Genomic DNA, 9,156 nt, shown 5'->3' on the forward strand with positions numbered 1-9,156 from the left:
AGGCCGGAGGAGAAGAGGACAACAGAGGATGAGGTGGATGGCGTCACTGACTCAGTGGACCTGAGTTTGAGCAAGCTCTGGAAGTTGGTGATGGACAGAGAAGCCTGGCATGCTGCAATGCATGGGATCACAAACAGACATGACTGAGCGACTGACATAGCTGACTGAATCTTCCATTTAGATCTTTAATCCATTTTTAGTTCACTTTTGTATGTAGCATTAGGAAGGGCTCTAATTTCATTCTTTTACATGTAACTGTCCAGTTTCCCCAGCACCACCTATTGAGGAGACTACTTTTTCTCCACTGAATGTATATTCTTGCCTCTTTTGTCATACATTAGGTGACTTCCTATCTTTTTTCACTGATCTATACTGCTGTTTAGTATGTTTAGTTGGGAAAAGAATCTAGAAAAGAGTGTATGTGTATAACTCATTCACTTTGCTGCAGCAGAAGCTAACACAGCATTGCAAATCAACTATATGTCAATAAAATTTTTAAATATATTTGTTAAAATATTAAAAACTTAGTGTTAACTATAAATGTATTGGGAAATTTAAAAACGAAAGCTAATATTTATTTCAGTTAAGTTCAGTTGCTCAGTCATGTCTTGACTCTGCCACCACATTGACTGCAGCATGCCAGGCCTCCCTGTCCATCACCAACTCCTGTCCAACTCAAACTCCTGTCCATTGAGTCAGTGATGCCATCCAACCATCTTATCCTCTGTCATCCCCTTCTCCTCCTGCCTTCAATCCTTCCCAGCATCAGGGTCTTTTCAAATGAGTCAGCTCTTCGCATCAGGTAGCCAAAGTATTGGAGTTTCAGCTTCAACATCAGTCCTTCCAATGAACATTCAGGACTGATTTCTTTTAGGGTGGACTGGTTGGATCTCCTTGCAGTCCAAGGGACAAGAGTCTTCTCTAACACCACAATTCAAAAGCATCAATTCTTTGGCACTCAGCTTTCTTTATAGTTCAACTCTCACATCCATACATGACTGTAATTTAAAACAAACAAAAAACAACACCTAAAGACACATACACCAACTGAAGAAAATCAAGAGCCCAGAAATAAACTCACGAATATATAACCATTATTTTACAAGGGAGCCAAGAATAATCAGAGGAGAAAAAATAATTTCTTCAATAACCAATGCTGGAAAAATTGGATATAAAAGAATGAAACTGGACCCCCTATCTTACAAAAATTAACTCAAAATTAATTAAAAACTTAAATGTAAGACTGTAACACTAAAGCTTCTAAAAGAATATATAGGAAATAAACCTCCTTAACATGGGTACAGGCAATGATATTTTTGGATATAACACATAAAGCACAAGCAAAAATATCAAAATTAAAATTTAAAAAACAATAAGAAATAAACAAATGTGAATACATGAAACTAAAAAACACCTCACGGCAAAAGAAGCATCAACAAAATGAAAAGACAGTCTATGGAATGGTGCAAAAGAAACTTGCAAACCATATATTTGATAAGTGGTGTATAGATAGATATATATAAAAAGAACCCATATAACTCAATAGAAAGACACCAAATAATCCAATTTTAAATTGGCAAAAGAACTGAATAGACATTCTGCCAAAGAAGCTAGACAAATGGTCAACAAGTACATGATAAGGTGCTCAATATTACTAGTTTTTATAGAAATGTAAATCAAAACCATAATGATCTATCCCCTCATACATATTAGATGGCTATCATTAAAAAGACCAGAGATAACAAAAGTTGACAAGAATGCGGAGAAAAAGTAACCTTTGTGCATTGTTGGTAGGATTGTTAATCAGTACGGCCACTATGGAGAACAATTCTGAGGTTCCTCAAAAATAAAAAATAGAGCTACTATACGATGTAGCAATTCCATTTCTGGAAATAAACCTGAATGAAACAAAGACTCTATGTTCAAGAGATATCTCCACCCTGATGATTACATCACCATTATTTAAAATAGCCAAGACATGAAAACAACCTTGTCCAACAAAGAATGAATAGATAACACATATATATGTATATACATATATATGTGTACACACACTCACAAACAGTGAAATATTGTGTATTGTGTGTGCTTAGTCGCTCATCATGTCTGACTCTTTGTGACCCTGTGGACTGTGTAGCTTGCCAGGCTCTTCTGTTCATGGGGATTCTCCAGGCAAGAATACTGGAGTGGGTTGCTATGCTCTCCTCCAGAGGATATTCCCAATCCAGGGACTGAACCTAGGTCTCCTGCATTGCAGGTGGATTCTTTACCAACTGAGCCACTAGGGAAGCCCAATGAAATATTATTGAATCATAAAAATGAAGCAAATCCTGACATTTGTGACATCACAGATGCACCTTGAGGGCATTATGCTAAGTAAAATTAACCACAGAAAGAGAGACAAATGCTATATGGACTCACTTAAATATGGAATCCAAGACAAAATAAAAATATACAAGCAAGCAGATAAAAATCCAAACTTACAGAAAAAGGGATCAGATTTGTAGTCATTGGAGGCAGGGTGTAAAGGGTTGGGGAATTAGATGAAGGTGGTCAAAATGTACAAACTTCTGGCTATAAGATAAATAAATACTGGAGATATAATATACAACATGATGACTAAGGTTACATTACTGTATGGTATATTTGAAATTTGTTAGAATAAATACAAAGAGTTATCATCTTAAGGAAAAACTCATTTTCCCCTATATATATGATATATACATATGTTAGCTAAACTTATTGTAGTAATAATTGCACAATATATTACACATAACACACATTATACTCTATGCTTTAACTCATACAGTGCTGTTTGTCAATTATATATCAAAAAAAACTAAGGAAAATGTTTTCCAAATGTATGAAAACAGATCAGACACAATAAGAAAATAAGTTCAAAAATATGAAGTTTTGAAATTTGAATGTCAGTTTGGCAAAATTAAAATGTAGAAAATCCATCAATAATTAAAGTGAGCAAAATTATGATATATGAACATCATTAATTTTATGTGTACTGCAAATAGAATGAACTAGAACTAGAGTTTGACTTCAAGTGATTTCAAATTTCTAGGTGTGCTAAAGTGAGACAAGCAAGATGCCAGTAAGGGTGCTTTGATGCATGCGTGCTAAGTCACTTCAGTTGTGTGCAACTCAGCGTGACCCCATGGACTGTAACCCACCAGGCTTCTCTGTCCATGGGGATTCTCAGGCAAGAATACTGGAGTGGGCTGGCCATTGGGTAGAGCATGTTAATTATTTTGTAAAAAAAAAAAAATCCCTATAAATTAAATAGATCAATAGTGTGTGTGTTTTGTATGATTCTATGTCTACATATTTACATGTCTATCTATTACAGCTGATACTATTCTATCAAGTAATTTGTTTGTGAGGTTGGTATGGAAATGTGGAAAAACTGAAAGAAGAAAACACAGGCTAGAAGAGCTAAAAAAAACCCTGAATCTTTAAAAGTAACAGTGAACAACCATATTTATACAAAACTGTAAATATATATGAGTATAACCTGAATTTCAGTTACCAAAAAAAATTGCTGGACTATGTGATGTTCATAACATTTTGGAAAGAAGCAAGTTACTGGTTAATGTCATTAATATGGTTCTATTTGATTATAAAAATGAAGAAACACATTTCATATATATGTTTGCATGAGCAAACAGAGAGCTATACCAGTCTGCTGACATCACTTCCCTTGGGGGAGGAGTTGGGATAGATACACTTGGAAGAGATCAGGTGGGTATTTTATTACACTTAGTACAATGACAATATAGTAAATATCTTAAAGCATATTTTAAAAATTATCTTAATCCCATCTGGCAAGATATATTGAAACCCTTAAAAATCCTCATTTCTCTTGATGCAGTATTTCTCTATTAAGAATTTTTCTTGAGAAGTATAGATGCTTTCCAGGATTTATGTACAAGAATGTTAATTGTAAAATTATTTATAAGAGCACAAATTTGAGCTAATGTTCCATCAACAAGGAGCTAGCTAGATTAAATAAAATTTTAATTACACATACAAGTGTAAGTCTTATTCATACATATAACGTATAAATATACACATATATTTCTATGAAAATATTTAAAATCATGTAGACACATTTTAGAGAAAATATGAAATCCTTCTACATGCTACAAATGTATTACCAGTTTGCCATTGCTTTGAATTCTTTTGTGATGCATTTACTGTACTTTAACCAAAAATGAAAGACAGTAGAATTAACACCACCAAATTATTAACAGTGAGACAGTAGGCATATTTTCCATGATTTCAGTTCCAGATTAATGTTTACATTGGGCTTCCCTGGTGGCTCAGATGGTAAAGAATCCACCTGCATTGTGGAAGACCTGGGTTCCATCCCTAGGTTGGGAAGATCCCCTGGAGAAGGGAATGCAACCCACTCCAGTATCCTGGCCTGGAGAATCCCATGGACAGAGGAGCCTGGCAGACTACAGTCCCTGGGGTCGCAGAGTTGGACACGGCTGAGAGACTAAGCAAAGATATATACATATATGCCCTGTGTGAGTGCTAGTTGTTCAGTCATGTTTGACTCCGTGACTCTGTGGACTGTAGCCTGCCAGGCTCCTCTGTCTATGGAATTATCAAGGCGAGAATAATTGGAATGGGTCACTGTTTCCTACTCCAGGGGATCTTCTTGGCCCAGGGATCGATCCCGCATCTCCTGCATCGGCAAGCAGATTCTTTATCACTGAGCCACCTCGGAAGCCCCTAATATACCTAATATATCCTCAATCATTAAAACATGTTACATTTATGAAAAAGAAATAAATTATTCAAAATAAATTGTCATTTTGTGTAATATGATGTATTTATTTAAACAGTTTGGAAAGAAAAACTCTACATTGAGTATAAGAGCATATAGGTAGGCATAAAATATATACTGTTCAGGAAGTCACACTTCTTAGAATATTGTGACATGGGATAAGAGATTATATTTATTATTTTTAGATAGAAAATGGAAATGGGAATTGTTAATGATTCCCTGTGGCCTGAATGTATACTTAAAATTTATTGTTATTTTCTTTTCTTGATGTATCTCTAAGACATATTACATACAAATGTTAGTGTATATATATTTTCAGAAATTATAGGTTTTTAAAAAGTCAATTATTATTAAACATTTCAATATGGATTTTCTCCAATTTAATTAAACTTCAATGGATAGGTTTTCTTTAATTCATTGTGCTTTTTTACTTTTAGCTGTCTAAAATGCTCAATTTCTTTATAAAATATGTTGAAAAGGAGGCATTGGTTTGGTTTCATTTGGTTTGGTTGCTCTTTAATACAAGTAGTTTGAAAATAATTCTGAAATGAAACTTTCACTATGGTCAAGTTATTCCTATTATCTTTCCATAGCACCAACCATGAAAAGAAAAATCCATTGCTATTTTAACAATCATATTTAAGAGTAAAAAGACCTTTCCAAAAGGTGAGAGATTGCCTTTGGTACTGTTAGTTAAATGTCATATTTTCCTCAGGAACTTGGAGTCACCTTTATTAATATAGTTGACTATAGTGGCATCTGATACCTCATTCTGAATTTAGAAAACCACTAAGTTTTTTGTATTTCTTATATACATAACCCAGCTTCCATATCAAACTTGGAAGCTGCTGCAATATTTGCTCTTGACTCAATTAATTTCACACTTAAAGACTAATTTTACTAGAATTCTTGTGGTTAGAAGAGACAGAAACTCAGCTCTAAACAGTTTAACATAAAAACAGAATTTTATAAAGCTATGAGATGTTTCACTGAATCTAAAGATAACAAATGGGGACAAGGCCTGAGGAAAAAGTGGAATGAACAATTTTCTTCTCTGCATCTCCCTGCGGTTCTGATTCATTTTTCTTTCTTTCATTGCTTCTGAACCTTCTGTGGTCCACAAGCTAGGACATAGGGTCATATAACTGTTCCTAACAGTTCAATCCCCCCCTCCTAGAGCATGACACTCTTGGCCTAAAGTCCTAAACCTACTAGATAGGGATCAGTGTCCCTACCTGGCAAGCTGCCCCCAACAAACCAGTCAATTGAAGTCGCCTGGTTATAAGGTTGATTCTGCGGCCACAATATGGATGGCAGTACTGAGGAAGACACAGACTTAGAAAAAGTGGGAGGTTGATGGTCCAAAAAAGTAATATATATCCATTGTACTAGTGTCTTATCTAGATTATTCTCTACAGAGACATATATAATTTTACTGCACTTTTTAAATATTGCGTTTTTTACAAGTTGAAAGTTTTTGTCAACCTTGCATCAAGTAAATCTTTTGTGTGTGTGTCCACACACGCGTGCCTGCACTGATATTGTAGCCCACCAGGCTCCTCTGTGCATGGGCTTCTCCAGGCAAGAATACTGGGAAGGCTTGCCGTGTTCTCCCCCAGGGGATCTTCCTGACCCAGGGACCAAATCCAGGTTGCCTGCATTGCAGCCAGATTCTTTACTGGCTGAGCCACCAGGGAAGCTTCCCATTACAAATTGAAGGTCTGTGTCAACCTTGCATCAAGCAAGTCTATTGGCATCATTTTTCCAGGAGCATTGGCTCACTTCCTGTCTCTATGTCATATTTTGGTGATTCTAGCAATACCTAAATTTTTTTCATTATTATTAGATTTTTTATGGTGACCTGTGATCAGTGATATTTGATGTTATTATTTTAATTATTTGGGGGCACCATGAACCCCACCCACATAAGATGACACACTTAAAAACTACTGTGTATGTTCTGACTACGCCAGCAAGTGGCTGTTCCCTGTGTCCCTCCCTTTCCTCGGGCATCCCTCTTCCCTGAAACAAGAGAATATAGATAGTAGGCCAATTAATCACCCTACAGTGACTTCTAGGTATTCAGGTGAAAGGAACTGTCACACATCTCTCACTTTAAAAACAAAAGCTAAAGTGATTAAGCTTAGTGAGCAAAGTATATCAAAAGCCAGGAAAGGCTTAGATCTAGGCCTCTTGCACCAGTTAGCCAAGTTGTGAATACAAAGGAAAGGTTCTTAAAGGAAATTAAAAGTGCTACTCCAATGAACACAAACAATAAAGTGAAAAAGCCTTATTGCTGACATGGAGAACGTTTTAATGGTCTGGCTAGAAGATCAGACCAACCACAACATTCCTCTAAGCCAATGCGAAACCCAGAGCAAAGCCCTAACTCTCTTCAGTTCTGTAAGGGCTGAAGAGGTGAGAAAGCTGCAGAAGGAAAGTTTGAAGCCAGCAGAGGTTGGTTCAGGAGGTTTAAGGAAAGAAGAAACTTCTATAAGACAAAAGTACCAGTGCTGATAGAGAAACTGCAACAAGTTATTCAAAAGATCTAGCTAAGATAATTCATGAAGGTGACTACACTAAACAAGAGGTTTTCAGTGTAAATGAACCAGCCTTATATTGGAAGAAGACAGCATCAGACACATTCATAGCTAGAGAAAACTCAATGCCTAGCTTCAAACTTTGAAAGAACAGGTTTGACTCTTTTGTTAGGGGTAATTGCAGCTCGTGACTCAAAGTTGAAGCCAATACTCATCTACCACTCCCAAAATCCTAGGGCACTTATGAATTATGCTATGTCTACTCTGCTTACGCTCTACAGACAGAACAACAGAGCCTAGATAACAACGTATCTATCTACAGTATAACTTATTGAGTATTTTAAGCCTGCTGTTGAGACATACTGCTCAGAAATAAAGATTCATTTCAAAATACACTATTGACAATGCATCTGGTCACCCAAGAACTCTGATGGAGATGTACAATGATATTGGTTTTGTTTTTGTACCTGCTAATACATCTATTCTGAAGCCCATAGATCAAAGAGTCATTTTGACTTTTAAGTCATTATTTAAGAAATGCAGTTCATAAGGCTGTAGTTGCTATAAAAAATGATTTCTCTAATGGGTTTAGGAAAAGTAAATGGAAACTTTCTAGAAAATATTGAATTAAGAACATTTATGATTCATGAAAAGAGGTCAAAGCATAGACATTAAGAGGAATTTGGAAAAAGTTGACTCCAACCTCATGAATGACTATGAGGCATTCAAGATGTTCTCAGTTGTGGTGAAAACAGCAAGAGAACTAGAATTAGAAATGGAGCTTGATGATGTGAATGAATTGCTGCAACCTTATGATCAAACTTGAATAGATGAGGAGTTGCTTCTTATGGAAGAGGAAAGGTGGTTTCTCAAGATGAAACCTTCTCCTGGTGAAGATGCTATGATGATTTTTGAAATGACAACAAAGGATTTAGAAAATTAGGTAAATTTAATTGATAAAGCAGCAGCAGAGTTTGAAAGGATTGACTCCAGTCTTGAAAGAAATCCTAATGGGTAAATAGAATTGAATGCTGCAAAGAAGTCATTTGTGAAAGGAAGTATTAATTGATGCAGGAAACTTCATTGTTGTCTTGTAAGAAATTGTCACAGCACCCCCGGTCTTCAGCAATCACCACCCTTATGAGTGAGTATCCATCAACATCGAGGCAAGGCTTTCCACCAGCAAAAGGATAACAACTCACTGAAGACTCAGATGATGGTTAGCATTTTTTGTAAACCATTTTTAAATTAAGTATGTAAATTGCTTTTAGATATAAGTCTATTAATATCTCACCCTTAATAGACAACAATGTAGTATAAATATAACTTTTAGATGCAACTGGAAAACCAAAAACATTTGTGAATTGCTTTATTTTTATATTCACTTTATTGCAGTGGTCTAGAACTGAACCCACAAAATTTCTGAAGTATGCCTCTGTCATATTGGTTTCTCCTTAAACTGCAGAAATTCACTTTGAATCAGATACATAGAATACTTTGATTCATTAATCTCAAGAGAAGTTGGTTTTAATTTCAATAAAAATATTAATTCTATACACTTCCTTTATTCTTTCTCCAGTGCTAATTATGCCTGTCCATGCCTCATTCAATCTCTCCTCCTTGCTAGTTGATCCTGGTATGTGGTACAAAGACAAATCATTAACACAAGTGACATTGTTATCTGAACTCTCTCTTAAGCCCTAAAATATCCTGAGTTCCTTATCATCAAAATCTTTGGCTAAGTCACTATGTGGTAGAGCTAAGCCAACAGAGTTCAGCCTATATGTACGCATACTCACCAAACACATAATT

General features: G+C 35.6%; 1 pseudogene; it reads left to right on the forward strand.

Annotated features, from left to right (window-relative positions):
• Window positions 1-4,222: 4,222 nt before the first annotated feature.
• On the forward strand, window positions 4,223-8,568 carry LOC120862652 (annotated as a pseudogene).
• The last annotated feature ends 588 nt before the right edge of the window (window positions 8,569-9,156 follow it).

This window comes from Oryx dammah, unplaced genomic scaffold (genome assembly GCF_014754425.2).
Source record: "Oryx dammah isolate SB20612 unplaced genomic scaffold, SCBI_Odam_1.1 HiC_scaffold_4, whole genome shotgun sequence".
Taxonomy (NCBI): Eukaryota; Metazoa; Chordata; class Mammalia; order Artiodactyla; family Bovidae; genus Oryx; species Oryx dammah.